Raw genomic sequence first — 20974 nt, forward strand, 5'->3', positions numbered from 1 at the left:
ATTTTACACTATGTCCATTGTAGATTTGTGTCTCTGACAGTTCGTTTGGTTGCAGGGGACATTTTCAGTTTTTATGGCCAAAATGTGCTTTTCAGAGGCTGAAAAGCATGTTTTGGCCGAGTATGATAATTTACATTAAAACTTAATTTCTATCACTTCGAATGATGCCAAATGAATAACTTACTTGAATTGGACCATTTTACACTATGTCCATTGTAGATTTGTGTCTCTGACAGTTCGTTTGGTTGCAGGGGACATATTAAGTTTTTATGGCCAAAATGTGCTTTTAGGGGCTGAAAAGCATGTTTTGGCCGAGTATGATAATTTTCATTAAAACTTGATTTCTATCACTTCGAATGATGCCAAATGAATAACTTACTTGAATTGGACCATTTTACACTATGTCCATTGTAGATTTGTGTCTCCGACAGTTCGTTTGGTTGCAGGGGACATTTTCAGTTTTTATGGCCAAAATGTGCTTTTCAGAGGCTGAAAAGCATGTTTTGGCAGAGTATGATAATTTTCATTAAAACTTAATTTCTATCACTTCGAATGATGCCAAATGAATAACTTACTTGAATTGGACCATTTTACACTATGTCCATTGTAGATTTGTGTCTCTGACAGTTCGTTTGGTTGCAGGGGACATATTCAGTTTTTATGGCCAAAATGTGCTTTTCAGGGGCTGAAAAGCATGTTTTGGCCGAGTTTGATAATTTTCATTAAAACTTGATTTCTGTCACTTCGATTGATGCCAAATGAATAACTTACTTGAATTGGACCATTTTACACTATGTCCATTGTAGATTTGTGTCTCCGACAGTTCGTTTGGTTGGAGGGGACATTTTCAGTTTTTATGGCCAAAATGTGCTTTTCAGAGGCTGAAAAGCATGTTTTGGCCGAGTATGATAATTTTCATTAAAACTTGATTTCTATCACTTCGAATGATGCCAAATGAATAACTTACTTGAATTGGACCATTTTACACTATGTCCATTGTAGATTTGTGTCTCTGACAGTTTGTTTGGTTGCAGGGGACATTTTCAGTTTTTATGGCCAAAATGTGCTTTTCAGAGGCTGAAAAGCATGTTTTGGCAGAGTATGATAATTTTCATTAAAACTTAATTTCTATCACTTCGAATGATGCCAAATGAATAACTTACTTGAATTGGACCATTTTACACTATGTCCATTGTAGATTTGTGTCTCTGACAGTTCGTTTGGTTGCAGGGGACATATTCAGTTTTTATGGCCAAAATGTGCTTTTCAGGGGCTGAAAAGCATGTTTTGGCCGAGTTTGATAATTTTCATTAAAACTTGATTTCTGTCACTTCGATTGATGCCAAATGAATAACTTACTTGAATTGGACCATTTTACACTATGTCCATTGTAGATTTGTGTCTCCGACAGTTCGTTTGGTTGCAGGGGACATTTTCAGTTTTTATGGCCAAAATGTGCTTTTCAGAGGCAGAAAAGCATGTTTTGGCCGAGTATGATAATTTTCATTAAAACTTGATTTCTATCACTTCGAATGATGCCAAATGAATAACTTACTTGAATTGGACCATTTTACACTATGTCAATTGTAGATTTGTGTCTCCGACAGTTCGTTTGGTTGCAGGGGACATTTTCAGTTTTTATGGCCAAAATGTGCTTTTCAGGGGCTGAAAAGCATGTTTTGGCCGAGTATGATGATTTTCATTAAAACTTAATTTCTATCACTTCGAATGATGCCAAATGAATAACTTACTTGAATTGGACCATTTTACACTGTGTCCATTGTAGATTTGTGTCTCCGACAGTTCGTTTGGTTGCAGGGGACATTTTCAGTTTTTATGGCCAAAATGTGCTTTTCAGAGGCTGAAAAGCATGTTTTCGCCGAGTATGATAATTTTCATTAAAACTTGATTTCTATCACTTCGAATGATGCCAAATGAATAATTTGCTTGAATTGGACCATTTTACACTATGTCCATTGTAGATTTGTGTCTCTGACAGTTCGTTTGGTTGCAGGGGACATTTTCAGTTTTTATGGCCAAAATGTGCTTTTCAGAGGCTGAAAAGCATGTTTTGGCCGAGTATGATAATTTTCATTAAAACTTAATTTCTATCACTTCGAATGATGCCAAATGAATAACTTACTTGAATTGGACCATTTTACACTATGTCCATTGTAGATTTGTGTCTCTGACAGTTCGTTTGGTTGCAGGGGACATATTCAGTTTTTATGGCCAAAATGTGCTTTTCAGAGGCTGAAAAGCATGTTTTGGCCGAGTATGATAATTTACATTAAAACTTAATTTCTATCACTTCGAATGATGCCAAATGAATAACTTACTTGAATTGGACCATTTTACACTATGTCCATTGTAGATTTGTGTCTCTGACAGTTCGTTTGGTTGCAGGGGACATATTAAGTTTTTATGGCCAAAATGTGCTTTTAGGGGCTGAAAAGCATGTTTTGGCCGAGTATGATAATTTTCATTAAAACTTGATTTCTATCACTTCGAATGATGCCAAATGAATAACTTACTTGAATTGGACCATTTTACACTATGTCCATTGTAGATTTGTGTCTCCGACAGTTCGTTTGGTTGCAGGGGACATTTTCAGTTTTTATGGCCAAAATGTGCTTTTCAGGGGCTGAAAAGCATGTTTTGGCCGAGTTTGATAATTTTCATTAAAACTTGATTTCTGTCACTTCGATTGATGCCAAATGAATAACTTACTTGAATTGGACCATTTTACACTATGTCCATTGTAGATTTGTGTCTCCGACAGTTCGTTTGGTTGCAGGGGACATTTTCAGTTTTTATGGCCAAAATGTGCTTTTCAGAGGCAGAAAAGCATGTTTTGGCCGAGTATGATAATTTTCATTAAAACTTGATTTCTATCACTTCGAATGATGCCAAATGAATAACTTACTTGAATTGGACCATTTTACACTATGTCAATTGTAGATTTGTGTCTCCGACAGTTCGTTTGGTTGCAGGGGACATTTTCAGTTTTTATGGCCAAAATGTGCTTTTCAGGGGCTGAAAAGCATGTTTTGGCCGAGTATGATGATTTTCATTAAAACTTAATTTCTATCACTTCGAATGATGCCAAATGAATAACTTACTTGAATTGGACCATTTTACACTGTGTCCATTGTAGATTTGTGTCTCCGACAGTTCGTTTGGTTGCAGGGGACATTTTCAGTTTTTATGGCCAAAATGTGCTTTTCAGAGGCTGAAAAGCATGTTTTGGCCGAGTATGATAATTTTCATTAAAACTTGATTTCTATCACTTCGAATGATGCCAAATGAATAATTTGCTTGAATTGGACCATTTTACACTATGTCCATTGTAGATTTGTGTCTCTGACAGTTCGTTTGGTTTCAGGGGACATTTTCAGTTTTTATGGCCAAAATGTGCTTTTCAGAGGCTGAAAAGCATGTTTTCGCCGAGTATGATAATTTTCATTAAAACTTGATTTCTATCACTTCGAATGATGCCAAATGAATAATTTGCTTGAATTGGACCATTTTACACTATGTCCATTGTAGATTTGTGTCTCTGACAGTTCGTTTGGTTGCAGGGGACATTTTCAGTTTTTATGGCCAAAATGTGCTTTTCAGAGGCTGAAAAGCATGTTTTGGCCGAGTATGATAATTTTCATTAAAACTTGATTTCTATCACTTCGAATGATGCCAAATGAATAATTTGCTTGAATTGGACCATTTTACACTATGTCCATTGTAGATTTGTGTCTCTGACAGTTCGTTTGGTTGCAGGGGACATTTTCAGTTTTTATGGCCAAAATGTGCTTTTCAGAGGCTGAAAAGCATGTTTTGGCCGAGTATGATAATTTTCATTAAAACTTGATTTCTATCACTTCGAATGATGCCAAATGAATAACTTACTTGAATTGGACCATTTTACACTCTGTCAATTGTAGATTTGTGTCTCCGACAGTTCGTTTGGTTGCAGGGGACATTTTCAGTTTTTATGGCCAAAATGTGCTTTTCAGGGGCTGAAAAGCATGTTTTGGCCGAGTATGATGATTTTCATTAAAACTTAATTTCTGTCACTTCGATTGATGCCAAATGAATAACTTACTTGAATTGGACCATTTTACACTGTGTCCATTGTAGATTTGTGTCTCCGACAGTTCGTTTGGTTGCAGGGGACATTTTCAGTTTTTATGGCCAAAATGTGCTTTTCAGAGGCTGAAAAGCATGTTTTGGCCGAGTATGATAATTTTCATTAAAACTTAATTTCTATCACTTCGAATGATGCCAAATGAATAACTTACTTGAATTGGACCATTTTACACTATGTCCATTGTAGATTTGTGTCTCTGACAGTTCGTTTGGTTGCAGGGGACATATTCAGTTTTTATGGCCAAAATGTGCTTTTCAGGGGCTGAAAAGCATGTTTTGGCCGAGTTTGATAATTTTCATTAAAACTTGATTTCTGTCACTTCGATTGATGCCAAATGAATAACTTACTTGAATTGGACCATTTTACACTATGTCCATTGTAGATTTGTGTCTCCGACAGTTCGTTTGGTTGCAGGGGACATTTTCAGTTTTTATGGCCAAAATGTGCTTTTCAGAGGCAGAAAAGCATGTTTTGGCCGAGTATGATAATTTTCATTAAAACTTGATTTCTATCACTTCGAATGATGCCAAATGAATAACTTACTTGAATTGGACCATTTTACACTATGTCAATTGTAGATTTGTGTCTCCGACAGTTCGTTTGGTTGCAGGGGACATTTTCAGTTTTTATGGCCAAAATGTGCTTTTCAGGGGCTGAAAAGCATGTTTTGGCCGAGTATGATGATTTTCATTAAAACTTAATTTCTATCACTTCGAATGATGCCAAATGAATAACTTACTTGAATTGGACCATTTTACACTGTGTCCATTGTAGATTTGTGTCTCCGACAGTTCGTTTGGTTGCAGGGGACATTTTCAGTTTTTATGGCCAAAATGTGCTTTTCAGAGGCTGAAAAGCATGTTTTCGCCGAGTATGATAATTTTCATTAAAACTTGATTTCTATCACTTCGAATGATGCCAAATGAATAATTTGCTTGAATTGGACCATTTTACACTATGTCCATTGTAGATTTGTGTCTCTGACAGTTCGTTTGGTTGCAGGGGACATTTTCAGTTTTTATGGCCAAAATGTGCTTTTCAGAGGCTGAAAAGCATGTTTTGGCCGAGTATGATAATTTTCATTAAAACTTAATTTCTATCACTTCGAATGATGCCAAATGAATAACTTACTTGAATTGGACCATTTTACACTATGTCCATTGTAGATTTGTGTCTCTGACAGTTCGTTTGGTTGCAGGGGACATATTCAGTTTTTATGGCCAAAATGTGCTTTTCAGAGGCTGAAAAGCATGTTTTGGCCGAGTATGATAATTTACATTAAAACTTAATTTCTATCACTTCGAATGATGCCAAATGAATAACTTACTTGAATTGGACCATTTTACACTATGTCCATTGTAGATTTGTGTCTCTGACAGTTCGTTTGGTTGCAGGGGACATATTAAGTTTTTATGGCCAAAATGTGCTTTTAGGGGCTGAAAAGCATGTTTTGGCCGAGTATGATAATTTTCATTAAAACTTGATTTCTATCACTTCGAATGATGCCAAATGAATAACTTACTTGAATTGGACCATTTTACACTATGTCCATTGTAGATTTGTGTCTCCGACAGTTCGTTTGGTTGCAGGGGACATTTTCAGTTTTTATGGCCAAAATGTGCTTTTCAGGGGCTGAAAAGCATGTTTTGGCCGAGTTTGATAATTTTCATTAAAACTTGATTTCTGTCACTTCGATTGATGCCAAATGAATAACTTACTTGAATTGGACCATTTTACACTATGTCCATTGTAGATTTGTGTCTCCGACAGTTCGTTTGGTTGCAGGGGACATTTTCAGTTTTTATGGCCAAAATGTGCTTTTCAGAGGCAGAAAAGCATGTTTTGGCCGAGTATGATAATTTTCATTAAAACTTGATTTCTATCACTTCGAATGATGCCAAATGAATAACTTACTTGAATTGGACCATTTTACACTATGTCAATTGTAGATTTGTGTCTCCGACAGTTCGTTTGGTTGCAGGGGACATTTTCAGTTTTTATGGCCAAAATGTGCTTTTCAGGGGCTGAAAAGCATGTTTTGGCCGAGTATGATGATTTTCATTAAAACTTAATTTCTATCACTTCGAATGATGCCAAATGAATAACTTACTTGAATTGGACCATTTTACACTGTGTCCATTGTAGATTTGTGTCTCCGACAGTTCGTTTGGTTGCAGGGGACATTTTCAGTTTTTATGGCCAAAATGTGCTTTTCAGAGGCTGAAAAGCATGTTTTGGCCGAGTATGATAATTTTCATTAAAACTTGATTTCTATCACTTCGAATGATGCCAAATGAATAATTTGCTTGAATTGGACCATTTTACACTATGTCCATTGTAGATTTGTGTCTCTGACAGTTCGTTTGGTTTCAGGGGACATTTTCAGTTTTTATGGCCAAAATGTGCTTTTCAGAGGCTGAAAAGCATGTTTTCGCCGAGTATGATAATTTTCATTAAAACTTGATTTCTATCACTTTGAATGATGCCAAATGAATAATTTGCTTGAATTGGACCATTTTACACTATGTCCATTGTAGATTTGTGTCTCTGACAGTTCGTTTGGTTGCAGGGGACATTTTCAGTTTTTATGGCCAAAATGTGCTTTTCAGAGGCTGAAAAGCATGTTTTGGCCGAGTATGATAATTTTCATTAAAACTTGATTTCTATCACTTCGAATGATGCCAAATGAATAATTTGCTTGAATTGGACCATTTTACACTATGTCCATTGTAGATTTGTGTCTCTGACAGTTCGTTTGGTTGCAGGGGACATTTTCAGTTTTTATGGCCAAAATGTGCTTTTCAGAGGCTGAAAAGCATGTTTTGGCCGAGTATGATAATTTTCATTAAAACTTGATTTCTATCACTTCGAATGATGCCAAATGAATAACTTACTTGAATTGGACCATTTTACACTCTGTCAATTGTAGATTTGTGTCTCCGACAGTTCGTTTGGTTGCAGGGGACATTTTCAGTTTTTATGGCCAAAATGTGCTTTTCAGGGGCTGAAAAGCATGTTTTGGCCGAGTATGATGATTTTCATTAAAACTTAATTTCTGTCACTTCGATTGATGCCAAATGAATAACTTACTTGAATTGGACCATTTTACACTGTGTCCATTGTAGATTTGTGTCTCCGACAGTTCGTTTGGTTGCAGGGGACATTTTCAGTTTTTATGGCCAAAATGTGCTTTTCAGAGGCTGAAAAGCATGTTTTGGCCGAGTATGATAATTTTCATTAAAACTTGATTTCTATCACTTCGAATGATGCCAAATGAATAATTTGCTTGAATTGGACCATTTTACACTATGTCCATTGTAGATTTGTGTCTCTGACAGTTCGTTTGGTTGCAGGGGACATTTTCAGTTTTTATGGCCAAAATGTGCTTTTCAGAGGCTGAAAAGCATGTTTTGGCCGAGTATGATAATTTACATTAAAACTTAATTTCTATCACTTCGAATGATGCCAAATGAATAACTTACTTGAATTGGACCATTTTACACTATGTCCATTGTAGATTTGTGTCTCTGACAGTTCGTTTGGTTGCAGGGGACATATTAAGTTTTTATGGCCAAAATGTGCTTTTAGGGGCTGAAAAGCATGTTTTGGCCGAGTATGATAATTTTCATTAAAACTTGATTTCTATCACTTCGAATGATGCCAAATGAATAACTTACTTGAATTGGACCATTTTACACTATGTCCATTGTAGATTTGTGTCTCCGACAGTTCGTTTGGTTGCAGGGGACATTTTCAGTTTTTATGGCCAAAATGTGCTTTTCAGAGGCTGAAAAGCATGTTTTGGCAGAGTATGATAATTTTCATTAAAACTTAATTTCTATCACTTCGAATGATGCCAAATGAATAACTTACTTGAATTGGACCATTTTACACTATGTCCATTGTAGATTTGTGTCTCTGACAGTTCGTTTGGTTGCAGGGGACATATTCAGTTTTTATGGCCAAAATGTGCTTTTCAGGGGCTGAAAAGCATGTTTTGGCCGAGTTTGATAATTTTCATTAAAACTTGATTTCTGTCACTTCGATTGATGCCAAATGAATAAATTACTTGAATTGGACCATTTTACACTATGTCCATTGTAGATTTGTGTCTCCGACAGTTCGTTTGGTTGGAGGGGACATTTTCAGTTTTTATGGCCAAAATGTGCTTTTCAGAGGCTGAAAAGCATGTTTTGGCCGAGTATGATAATTTTCATTAAAACTTGATTTCTATCACTTCGAATGATGCCAAATGAATAACTTACTTGAATTGGACCATTTTACACTATGTCCATTGTAGATTTGTGTCTCTGACAGTTCGTTTGGTTGCAGGGGACATATTCAGTTTTTATGGCCAAAATGTGCTTTTCAGAGGCTGAAAAGCATGTTTTGGCCGAGTATGATAATTTTCATTAAAACTTGATTTCTATCACTTCGAATGATGCCAAATGAATAACTTACTTGAATTGGACCATTTTACACTATGTCCATTGTAGATTTGTGTCTCCGACAGTTCGTTTGGTTGCAGGGGACATTTTCAGTTTTTATGGCCAAAATGTGCTTTTCAGAGGCTGAAAAGCATGTTTTGGCAGAGTATGATAATTTTCGTTAAAACTTAATTTCTATCACTTCGAATGATGCCAAATGAATAACTTACTTGAATTGGACCATTTTACACTATGTCTATTGTAGATTTGTGTCTCTGACAGTTCGTTTGGTTGCAGGGGACATATTCAGTTTTTATGGCCAAAATGTGCTTTTCAGGGCCTGAAAAGCATGTTTTGGCCGAGTTTGATAATTTTCATTAAAACTTGATTTCTATCACTTCGATTGATGCCAAATGAATAACTTACTTGAATTGGACCATTTTACACTATGTCCATTGTAGATTTGTGTCTCCGAATGTTCGTTTGGTTGCAGGGGACATTTTCAGTTTTTATGGCCAAAATGTGCTTTTCAGAGGCTGAAAAGCATGTTTTGGCCGAGTATGATAATTTTCATTAAAACTTGATTTCTATCCATTCGAATGATGCCAAATGAATAACTTACTTGAATTGGACCATTTTACACTATGTCCATTGTAGATTTGTGTCTCTGACAGTTCATTTGGTTGCAGGGGACATATTCAGTTTTTATGGCCAAAATGTGCTTTTCAGGGGCTGAAAAGCACGTTTTGGCAGAATATGATAATTTTCATTAAAACTTGATTTCTATCCATTCAAATGATGCCAAATGAATAACTTACTTGAATTGGACCATTTTACACTATGTCCATTGTAGATTTGTGTGTCTGACAGTTCGTTTGGTTGCAGGGGACATATTCAGTTTTTATGGCCAAAATGTGCTTTTCAGGGGCTGAAAAGCATGTTTTGGCCGAGTATGATAATTTTCATTAAAACTTAATTTCTATCACTTCGAATGATGCCAAATGAATAACTTACTTGAATTGGACCATTTTACACTATGTCCATTGTAGATTTGTGTGTCTGACAGTTCGTTTGGTTGCAGGGGACATATTCAGTTTTTATGGCCAAAATGTGCTTTTCAGGGGCTGAAAAGCATGTTTTGGCCGAGTATGATGATTTTCATTAAAACTTAATTTCTATCACTTCGAATGATGCCAAATGAATAACTTACTTGAATTGGACCATTTTACACTGTGTCCATTGTAGATTTGTGTCTCCGACAGTTCGTTTGGTTGCAGGGGACATTTTCAGTTTTTATGGCCAAAATGTGCTTTTCAGAGGCTGAAAAGCATGTTTTGGCCGAGTATGATAATTTTCATTAAAACTTGATTTCTATCATTTCGAATGATGCCAAATGAATAATTTGCTTGAATTGGACCATTTTACACTATGTCCATTGTAGATTTGTGTCTCTGACAGTTCGTTTGGTTGCAGGGGACATTTTCAGTTTTTATGGCCAAAATGTGCTTTTCAGAGGCTGAAAAGCATGTTTTGGCCGAGTATGATAATTTTCATTAAAACTTGATTTCTATCACTTCGAATGATGCCAAATGAATAATTTGCTTGAATTGGACCATTTTACACTATGTCCATTGTAGATTTGTGTCTCTGACAGTTCGTTTGGTTGCAGGGGACATTTTCAGTTTTTATGGCCAAAATGTGCTTTTCAGAGGCTGAAAAGCATGTTTTGGCCGAGTATGATAATTTACATTAAAACTTAATTTCTATCACTTCGAATGATGCCAAATGAATAACTTACTTGAATTGGACCATTTTATACTATGTCCATTGTAGATTTGTGTCTCTGACAGTTCGTTTGGTTGCAGGGGACATATTAAGTTTTTATGGCCAAAATGTGCTTTTAGGGGCTGAAAAGCACGTTTTGGCCGAGTATGATAATTTTCATTAAAACTTGATTTCTATCACTTCGAATGATGCCAAATGAATAACTTACTTGAATTGGACCATTTTACACTATGTCCATTGTAGATTTGTGTCTCCGAATGTTCGTTTGGTTGCAGGGGACATTTTCAGTTTTTATGGCCAAAATGTGCTTTTCAGAGGCTGAAAAGCATGTTTTGGCCGAGTATGATAATTTTCATTAAAACTTGATTTCTATCCATTCGAATGATGCCAAATGAATAACTTACTTGAATTGGACCATTTTACACTATGTCCATTGTAGATTTGTGTCTCTGACAGTTCATTTGGTTGCAGGGGACATATTCAGTTTTTATGGCCAAAATGTGCTTTTCAGGGGCTGAAAAGCACGTTTTGGCAGAATATGATAATTTTCATTAAAACTTGATTTCTATCCATTCAAATGATGCCAAATGAATAACTTACTTGAATTGGACCATTTTACACTATGTCCATTGTAGATTTGTGTGTCTGACAGTTCGTTTGGTTGCAGGGGACATATTCAGTTTTTATGGCCAAAATGTGCTTTTCAGGGGCTGAAAAGCATGTTTTGGCCGAGTATGATAATTTTCATTAAAACTTAATTTCTATCACTTCGAATGATGCCAAATGAATAACTTACTTGAATTGGACCATTTTACACTATGTCCATTGTAGATTTGTGTGTCTGACAGTTCGTTTGGTTGCAGGGGACATATTCAGTTTTTATGGCCAAAATGTGCTTTTCAGGGGCTGAAAAGCATGTTTTGGCCGAGTATGATGATTTTCATTAAAACTTAATTTCTATCACTTCGAATGATGCCAAATGAATAACTTACTTGAATTGGACCATTTTACACTGTGTCCATTGTAGATTTGTGTCTCCGACAGTTCGTTTGGTTGCAGGGGACATTTTCAGTTTTTATGGCCAAAATGTGCTTTTCAGAGGCTGAAAAGCATGTTTTGGCCGAGTATGATAATTTTCATTAAAACTTGATTTCTATCATTTCGAATGATGCCAAATGAATAATTTGCTTGAATTGGACCATTTTACACTATGTCCATTGTAGATTTGTGTCTCTGACAGTTCGTTTGGTTGCAGGGGACATTTTCAGTTTTTATGGCCAAAATGTGCTTTTCAGAGGCTGAAAAGCATGTTTTGGCCGAGTATGATAATTTTCATTAAAACTTGATTTCTATCACTTCGAATGATGCCAAATGAATAATTTGCTTGAATTGGACCATTTTACACTATGTCCATTGTAGATTTGTGTCTCTGACAGTTCGTTTGGTTGCAGGGGACATTTTCAGTTTTTATGGCCAAAATGTGCTTTTCAGAGGCTGAAAAGCATGTTTTGGCCGAGTATGATAATTTACATTAAAACTTAATTTCTATCACTTCGAATGATGCCAAATGAATAACTTACTTGAATTGGACCATTTTATACTATGTCCATTGTAGATTTGTGTCTCTGACAGTTCGTTTGGTTGCAGGGGACATATTAAGTTTTTATGGCCAAAATGTGCTTTTAGGGGCTGAAAAGCACGTTTTGGCCGAGTATGATAATTTTCATTAAAACTTGATTTCTATCACTTCGAATGATGCCAAATGAATAACTTACTTGAATTGGACCATTTTACACTATGTCCATTGTAGATTTGTGTCTCCGACAGTTCGTTTGGTTGCAGGGGACATTTTCAGTTTTTATGGCCAAAATGTGCTTTTCAGAGGCTGAAAAGCATGTTTTGGCAGAGTATGATAATTTTCATTAAAACTTAATTCCTATCACTTCGAATGATGCCAAATGAATAACTTACTTGAATTGGACCATTTTACACTATGTCCATTGTAGATTTGTGTCTCTGACAGTTCGTTTGGTTGCAGGGGACATATTCAGTTTTTATGGCCAAAATGTGCTTTTCAGGGGCTGAAAAGCATGTTTTGGCCGAGTTTGATAATTTTCATTAAAACTTGATTTCTGTCACTTCGATTGATGCCAAATGAATAACTTACTTGAATTGGACCATTTTACACTATGTCCATTGTAGATTTGTGTCTCCGACAGTTCGTTTGGTTGGAGGGGACATTTTCAGTTTTTATGGCCAAAATGTGCTTTTCAGAGGCTGAAAAGCATGTTTTGGCCGAGTATGATAATTTTCATTAAAACTTGATTTCTATCACTTCGAATGATGCCAAATGAATAACTTACTTGAATTGGACCATTTTACACTATGTCCATTGTAGATTTGTGTCTCTGACAGTTCGTTTGGTTGCAGGGGACATATTCAGTTTTTATGGCCAAAATGTGCTTTTCAGAGGCTGAAAAGCATGTTTTGGCCGAGTATGATAATTTTCATTAAAACTTGATTTCTATCACTTCGAATGATGCCAAATGAATAACTTACTTGAATTGGACCATTTTACACTATGTCCATTGTAGATTTGTGTCTCCGACAGTTCGTTTGGTTGCAGGGGACATTTTCAGTTTTTATGGCCAAAATGTGCTTTTCAGAGGCTGAAAAGCATGTTTTGGCAGAGTATGATAATTTTCGTTAAAACTTAATTTCTATCACTTCGAATGATGCCAAATGAATAACTTACTTGAATTGGACCATTTTACACTATGTCTATTGTAGATTTGTGTCTCTGACAGTTCGTTTGGTTGCAGGGGACATATTCAGTTTTTATGGCCAAAATGTGCTTTTCAGGGCCTGAAAAGCATGTTTTGGCCGAGTTTGATAATTTTCATTAAAACTTGATTTCTATCACTTCGATTGATGCCAAATGAATAACTTACTTGAATTGGACCATTTTACACTATGTCCATTGTAGATTTGTGTCTCCGACAGTTCGTTTGGTTGCAGGGGACATTTTCAGTTTTTATGGCCAAAATGTGCTTTTCAGAGGCTGAAAAGCATGTTTTGGCCGAGTATGATAATTTTCATTAAAACTTGATTTCTATCCATTCGAATGATGCCAAATGAATAACTTACTTGAATTGGACCATTTTACACTATGTCCATTGTAGATTTGTGTCTCTGACAGTTCATTTGGTTGCAGGGGACATATTCAGTTTTTATGGCCAAAATGTGCTTTTCAGGGGCTGAAAAGCACGTTTTGGCAGAATATGATAATTTTCATTAAAACTTGATTTCTATCCATTCAAATGATGCCAAATGAATAACTTACTTGAATTGGACCATTTTACACTATGTCCATTGTAGATTTGTGTGTCTGACAGTTCGTTTGGTTGCAGGGGACATATTCAGTTTTTATGGCCAAAATGTGCTTTTCAGGGGCTGAAAAGCATGTTTTGGCCGAGTATGATAATTTTCATTAAAACTTAATTTCTATCACTTCGAATGATGCCAAATGAATAACTTACTTGAATTGGACCATTTTACACTATGTCCATTGTAGATTTGTGTGTCTGACAGTTCGTTTGGTTGCAGGGGACATATTCAGTTTTTATGGCCAAAATGTGCTTTTCAGGGGCTGAAAAGCATGTTTTGGCCGAGTATGATGATTTTCATTAAAACTTAATTTCTATCACTTCGAATGATGCCAAATGAATAACTTACTTGAATTGGACCATTTTACACTGTGTCCATTGTAGATTTGTGTCTCCGACAGTTCGTTTGGTTGCAGGGGACATTTTCAGTTTTTATGGCCAAAATGTGCTTTTCAGGGGCTGAAAAGCATGTTTTGGCCGAGTATGATAATTTTCATTAAAACTTGATTTCTATCACTTCGAATGATGCCAAATGAATAATTTGCTTGAATTGGACCATTTTACACTATGTCCATTGTAGATTTGTGTCTCTGACAGTTCGTTTGGTTGCAGGGGACATTTTCAGTTTTTATGGCCAAAATGTGCTTTTCAGAGGCTGAAAAGCATGTTTTGGCCGAGTATGATAATTTTCATTAAAACTTGATTTCTATCACTTCGAATGATGCCAAATGAATGATTTGCTTGAATTGGACCATTTTACACTATGTCCATTGTAGATTTGTGTCTCTGACAGTTCGTTTGGTTGCAGGGGACATTTTCAGTTTTTATGGCCAAAATGTGCTTTTCAGAGGCTGAAAAGCATGTTTTGGCCGAGTATGATAATTTACATTAAAACTTAATTTCTATCACTTCGAATGATGCCAAATGAATAACTTACTTGAATTGGACCATTTTACACTATGTCCATTGTAGATTTGTGTCTCTGACAGTTCGTTTGGTTGCAGGGGACATATTAAGTTTTTATGGCCAAAATGTGCTTTTAGGGGCTGAAAAGCATGTTTTGGCCGAGTATGATAATTTTCATTAAAACTTGATTTCTATCACTTCGAATGATGCCAAATGAATAACTTACTTGAATTGGACCATTTTACACTATGTCCATTGTAGATTTGTGTCTCCGACAGTTCGTTTGGTTGCAGGGGACATTTTCAGTTTTTATGGCCAAAATGTGCTTTTCAGAGGCTGAAAAGCATGTTTTGGCAGAGTATGATAATTTTCATTAAAACTTAATTTCTATCACTTCGAATGATGCCAAATGAATAACTTACTTGAATTGGACCATTTTACACTATGTCCATTGTAGATTTGTGTCTCTGACAGTTCGTTTGGTTGCAGGGGACATATTCAGTTTTTATGGCCAAAATGTGCTTTTCAGGGGCTGAAAAGCATGTTTTGGCCGAGTTTGATAATTTTCATTAAAACTTGATTTCTGTCACTTCGATTGATGCCAAATGAATAACTTACTTAAATTGGACCATTTTACACTATGTCCATTGTAGATTTGTGTCTCCGACAGTTCGTTTGGTTGCAGGGGACATTTTCAGTTTTTATGGCCAAAATGTGCTTTTCAGAGGCTGAAAAGCATGTTTTGGCCGAGTATGATAATTTTCATTAAAACTTGATTTCTATCACTTCGAATGATGCCAAATGAATAACTTACTTGAATTGGACCATTTTACACTATGTCAATTGTAGATTTGTGTCTCCGACAGTTCGTTTGGTTGCAGCGGACATTTTCAGTTTTTATGGCCAAAATGTGCTTTTCAGGGGCTGAAAAGCATGTTTTGGCCGAGTATGATGATTTTCATTAAAACTTAATTTCTATCACTTCGAATGATGCCAAATGAATAACTTACTTGAATTGGACCATTTTACACTGTGTCCATTGTAGATTTGTGTCTCCGACAGTTCGTTTCGTTGCAGGGGACATTTTCAGTTTTTATGGCCAAAATGTGCTTTTCAGAGGCTGAAAAGCATGTTTTGGCCGAGTATGATAATTTACATTAAAACTTAATTTCTATCACTTCGAATGATGCCAAATGAATAACTTACTTGAATTGGACCATTTTACACTATGTCCATTGTAGATTTGTGTCTCTGACAGTTCGTTTGGTTGCAGGGGACATATTAAGTTTTTATGGCCAAAATGTGCTTTTAGGGGCTGAAAAGCATGTTTTGGCCGAGTATGATAATTTTCATTAAAACTTGATTTCTATCACTTCGAATGATGCCAAATGAATAACTTACTTGAATTGGACCATTTTACACTATGTCCATTGTAGATTTGTGTCTCTGACAGTTCGTTTGGTTGCAGGGGACATTTTCAGTTTTTATGGCCAAAATGTGGTTTTCAGAGGCTGAAAAGCATGTTTTGGCAGAGTATGATAATTTTCATTAAAACTTAATTTCTATCACTTCGAATGATGCCAAATGAATAACTTACTTGAATTGGACCATTTTACACTATGTCCATTGTAGATTTGTGTCTCTGACAGTTCGTTTGGTTGCAGGGGACATATTCAGTTTTTATGGCCAAAATGTGCTTTTCAGGGGCTGAAAAGCATGTTTTGGCCGAGTTTGATAATTTTCATTAAAACTTGATTTCTGTCACTTCGATTGATGCCAAATGAATAACTTACTTGAATTGGACCATTTTACACTATGTCCATTGTAGATTTGTGTCTCCGACAGTTCGTTTGGTTGGAGGGGACATTTTCAGTTTTTATGGCCAAAATGTGCTTTTCAGAGGCTGAAAAGCATGTTTTGGCTGAGTATGATAATTTACATTAAAACTTAATTTCTATCACTTCGAATGATGCCAAATGAATAACTTACTTGAATTGGACCATTTTACACTATGTCCATTGTAGATTTGTGTCTCTGACAGTTCGTTTGGTTGCAGGGGACATATTCAGTTTTTAAGGCCAAAATGTGCTTTTCAGGGGCTGAAAAGCATGTTTTGGCCGAGTATGATAATTTTCATTAAAACTTGATTTCTATCCATTCGAATGATGCCAAATGAATAACTTACTTGAATTGGACCATTTTACACTATGTCCATTGTAGATTTGTGTCTCTGACAGTTCATTTGGTTGCAGGGGACATATTCAGTTTTTATGGCCAAAATGTGCTTTTCAGGGGCTGAAAAGCACGTTTTGGCAGAATATGATAATTTTCATTAAAACTTGATTTCTATCCATTCGAATGATGCCAAATGAATAACTTACTTGAATTGGACCATTTTACACTATGTCCATTGTAGATTTGTGTGTCTGACAGTTCGTTTGGTTGCAGGGGACATATTCAGTTTTTATGGCCAAAATGTGCTTTTCAGGGGCTGAAAAGCATGTTTTGGCCGAGTATGATGATTTTCATTAAAACTTAATTTCTATCACTTCGAATGATGCCAAATGAATAACTTACTTGAATTGGACCATTTTACACTGTGTCCATTGTAGATTTGTGTCTCCGACAGTTCGTTTGGTTGCAGGGGACATTTTCAGTTTTTATGGCCAAAATGTGCTTTTCAGAGGCTGAAAAGCATGTTTTGGCCGAGTATGATAATTTTCATTAAAACTTGATTTCTATCACTTCGAATGATGCCAAATGAATAATTTGCTTGAATTGGACCATTTTACACTATGTCCATTGTAGATTTGTGTCTCTGACAGTTCGTTTGGTTTCAGGGGACATTTTCAGTTTTTATGGCCAAAATGTGCTTTTCAGAGGCTGAAAAGCATGTTTTCGCCGAGTATGATAATTTTCATTAAAACTTGATTTCTATCACTTCGAATGATGCCAAATGAATAATTTGCTTGAATTGGACCATTTTACACTATGTCTATTGTAGATTTGTGTCTCTGACAGTTCGTTTGGTTGCAGGGGACATTTTCAGTTTTTATGGCCAAAATGTGCTTTTCAGAGGCTGAAAAGCATGTTTTGGCCGAGTATGATAATTTACATTAAAACTTAATTTCTATCACTTCGAATGATGCCAAATGAATAACTTACTTGAATTGGACCATTTTACACTATGTCCATTGTAGATTTGTGTCTCTGACAGTTCGTTTGGTTGCAGGGGACATATTCAGTTTTTAAGGCCAAAATGTGCTTTTCAGGGGCTGAAAAGCATGTTTTGGCCGAGTATGGTAATTTTCATTAAAACTTGATTTCTATCACTTCGAATGATGCCAAATGAATAACTTACTTGAATTGGACCATTTTACACTATGTCCATTGTAGATTTGTGTCTCCGACAGTTCGTTTGGTTGCAGGGGACATTTTCAGTTTTTATGGCCAAAATGTGCTTTTCAGAGGCTGAAAAGCATGTTTTGGCCGAGTATGATAATTTTCATTAAAACTTGATTTCTATCCATTCGAATGATGCCAAATGAATAACTTACTTGAATTGGACCATTTTACACTATGTCCATTGTAGATTTGTGTCTCTGACAGTTCATTTGGTTGCAGGGGACATATTCAGTTTTTATGGCCAAAATGTGCTTTTCAGGGGCTGAAAAGCACGTTTTGGCAGAATATGATAATTTTCATTAAAACTTGATTTCTATCCATTCGAATGATGCCAAATGCATAACTTACTTGAATTGGACCATTTTACACTATGTCCATTGTAGATTTGTGTGTCTGACAGTTCGTTTGGTTGCAGGGGACATATTCAGTTTTTATGGCCAAAATGTGCTTTTCAGGGGCTGAAAAGCATGTTTTGGCCGAGTATGATGATTTTCATTAAAACTTAATTTCTATCACTTCGAATGATGCCAAATGAATAACTTACTTGAATTGGACCATTTTACACTGTGTCCATTGTAGATTTGTGTCTCCGACAGTTCGTTTGGTTGCAGGGGACATTTTCAGTTTTTATGGCCAAAATGTGCTTTTCAGAGGCTGAAAAGCATGTTTTGGCCGAGTATGATAATTTTCATTAAAACTTGATTTCTATCACTTCGAATGATGCCAAATGAATAATTTGCTTGAATTGGACCATTTTACACTATGTCCATTGTAGATTTGTGTCTCTGACAGTTCGTTTGGTTTCAGGGGACATTTTCAGTTTTTATGGCCAAAATGTGCTTTTCAGAGGCTGAAAAGCATGTTTTGGCCGAGTATGATAATTTTCATTAAAACTTGATTTCTATCACTTCGAATGATGCCAAATGAATAATTTGCTTGAATTGGACCATTTTACACTATGTCCATTGTAGATTTGTGTCTCTGACAGTTCGTTTGGTTGCAGGGGACATTTTCAGTTTTTATGGCCAAAATGTGCTTTTCAGAGGCTGAAAAGCATGTTTTGGCCGAGTTTGATAATTTTCATTAAAACTTGATTTCTATCACTTCGATTGATGCCAAATGAATAACTTACTTGAATTGGACCATTTTACACTATGTCCATTGTAGATTTGTGTCTCCGACAGTTCGTTTGGTTGCAGGGGACATTTTCAGTTTTTATGGCCAAAATGTGCTTTTCAGAGGCTGAAAAGCATGTTTTGGCCGAGTATGATAATTTTCATTAAAACTTGATTTCTATCCATTCGAATGATGCCAAATGAATAACTTACTTGAATTGGACCATTTTACACTATGTCCATTGTAAATTTGTGTCTCTGACAGTTCATTTGGTTGCAGGGGACATATTCAGTTTTTATGGCCAAAATGTGCTTTTCAGGGGCTGAAAAGCACGTTTTGGCAGAATATGATAATTTTCATTAAAACTTGATTTCTATCCATTCAAATGATGCCAAATGAATAACTTACTTGAATTGGACCATTTTACACTATGTCCATTGTAGATTTGTGTGTCTGACAGTTCGTTTGGTTGCAGGGGACATATTCAGTTTTTATGGCCAAAATGTGCTTTTCAGGGGCTGAAAAGCATGTTTTGGCCGAGTATGATAATTTTCATTAAAACTTAATTTCTATCACTTCGAATGATGCCAAATGAATAACTTACTTGAATTGGACCATTTTACACTATGTCCACTGTGTGTCTGACAGTTCGTTTGGTTGCAGGGGACATATTCAGTTTTTATGGCCAAAATGTGCTTTTCAGGGGCTGAAAAGCATGTTTTGGCCGAGTATGATGATTTTCATTAAAACTTAATTTCTATCACTTCGAATGATGCCAAATGAATAACTTACTTGAATTGGACCATTTTACACTGTGTCCATTGTAGATTTGTGTCTCCGACAGTTCGTTTGGTTGCAGGGGACATTTTCAGTTTTTATGGCCAAAATGTGCTTTTCAGGGGCTGAAAAGCATGTTTTGGCCGAGTATGATAATTTTCATTAAAACTTGATTTCTATCACTTCGAATGATGCCAAATGAATAATTTGCTTGAATTGGACCATTTTACACTATGTCCATTGTAGATTTGTGTCTCTGACAGTTCGTTTGGTTGCAGGGGACATTTTCAGTTTTTATGGCCAAAATGTGCTTTTCAGAGGCTGAAAAGCATGTTTTGGCCGAGTATGATAATTTTCATTAAAACTTGATTTCTATCCATTCAAATGATGCCAAATGAATAACTTACTTGAATTGGACCATTTTACACTATGTCCATTGTAGATTTGTGTGTCTGACAGTTCGTTTGGTTGCAGGGGACATATTCAGTTTTTATGGCCAAAATGTGCTTTTCAGGGGCTGAAAAGCATGTTTTGGCCGAGTATGATAATTTTCATTAAAACTTAATTTCTATCACTTCGAATGATGCCAAATGAATAACTTACTTGAATTGGACCATTTTACACTATGTCCATTGTAGATTTGTGTGTCTGACAGTTCGTTTGGTTGCAGGGGACATATTCAGTTTTTATGGCCAAAATGTGCTTTTCAGGGGCTGAAAAGCATGTTTTGGCCGAGTATGATGATTTTCATTAAAACTTAATTTCTATCACTTCGAATGATGCCAAATGAATAACTTACTTGAATTGGACCATTTTACACTGTGTCCATTGTAGATTTGTGTCTCCGACAGTTCGTTTGGTTGCAGGGGACATTTTCAGTTTTTATGGCCAAAATGTGCTTTTCAGGGGCTGAAAAGCATGTTTTGGCCGAGTATGATAATTTTCATTAAAACTTGATTTCTATCACTTCGAATGATGCCAAATGAATAATTTGCTTGAATTGGACCATTTTACACTATGTCCAT

The sequence above is a fragment of the Stigmatopora argus genome, unplaced genomic scaffold, assembly GCF_051989625.1.
Source record: "Stigmatopora argus isolate UIUO_Sarg unplaced genomic scaffold, RoL_Sarg_1.0 HiC_scaffold_25, whole genome shotgun sequence".
In the NCBI taxonomy this organism is placed as follows: domain Eukaryota; kingdom Metazoa; phylum Chordata; class Actinopteri; order Syngnathiformes; family Syngnathidae; genus Stigmatopora; species Stigmatopora argus.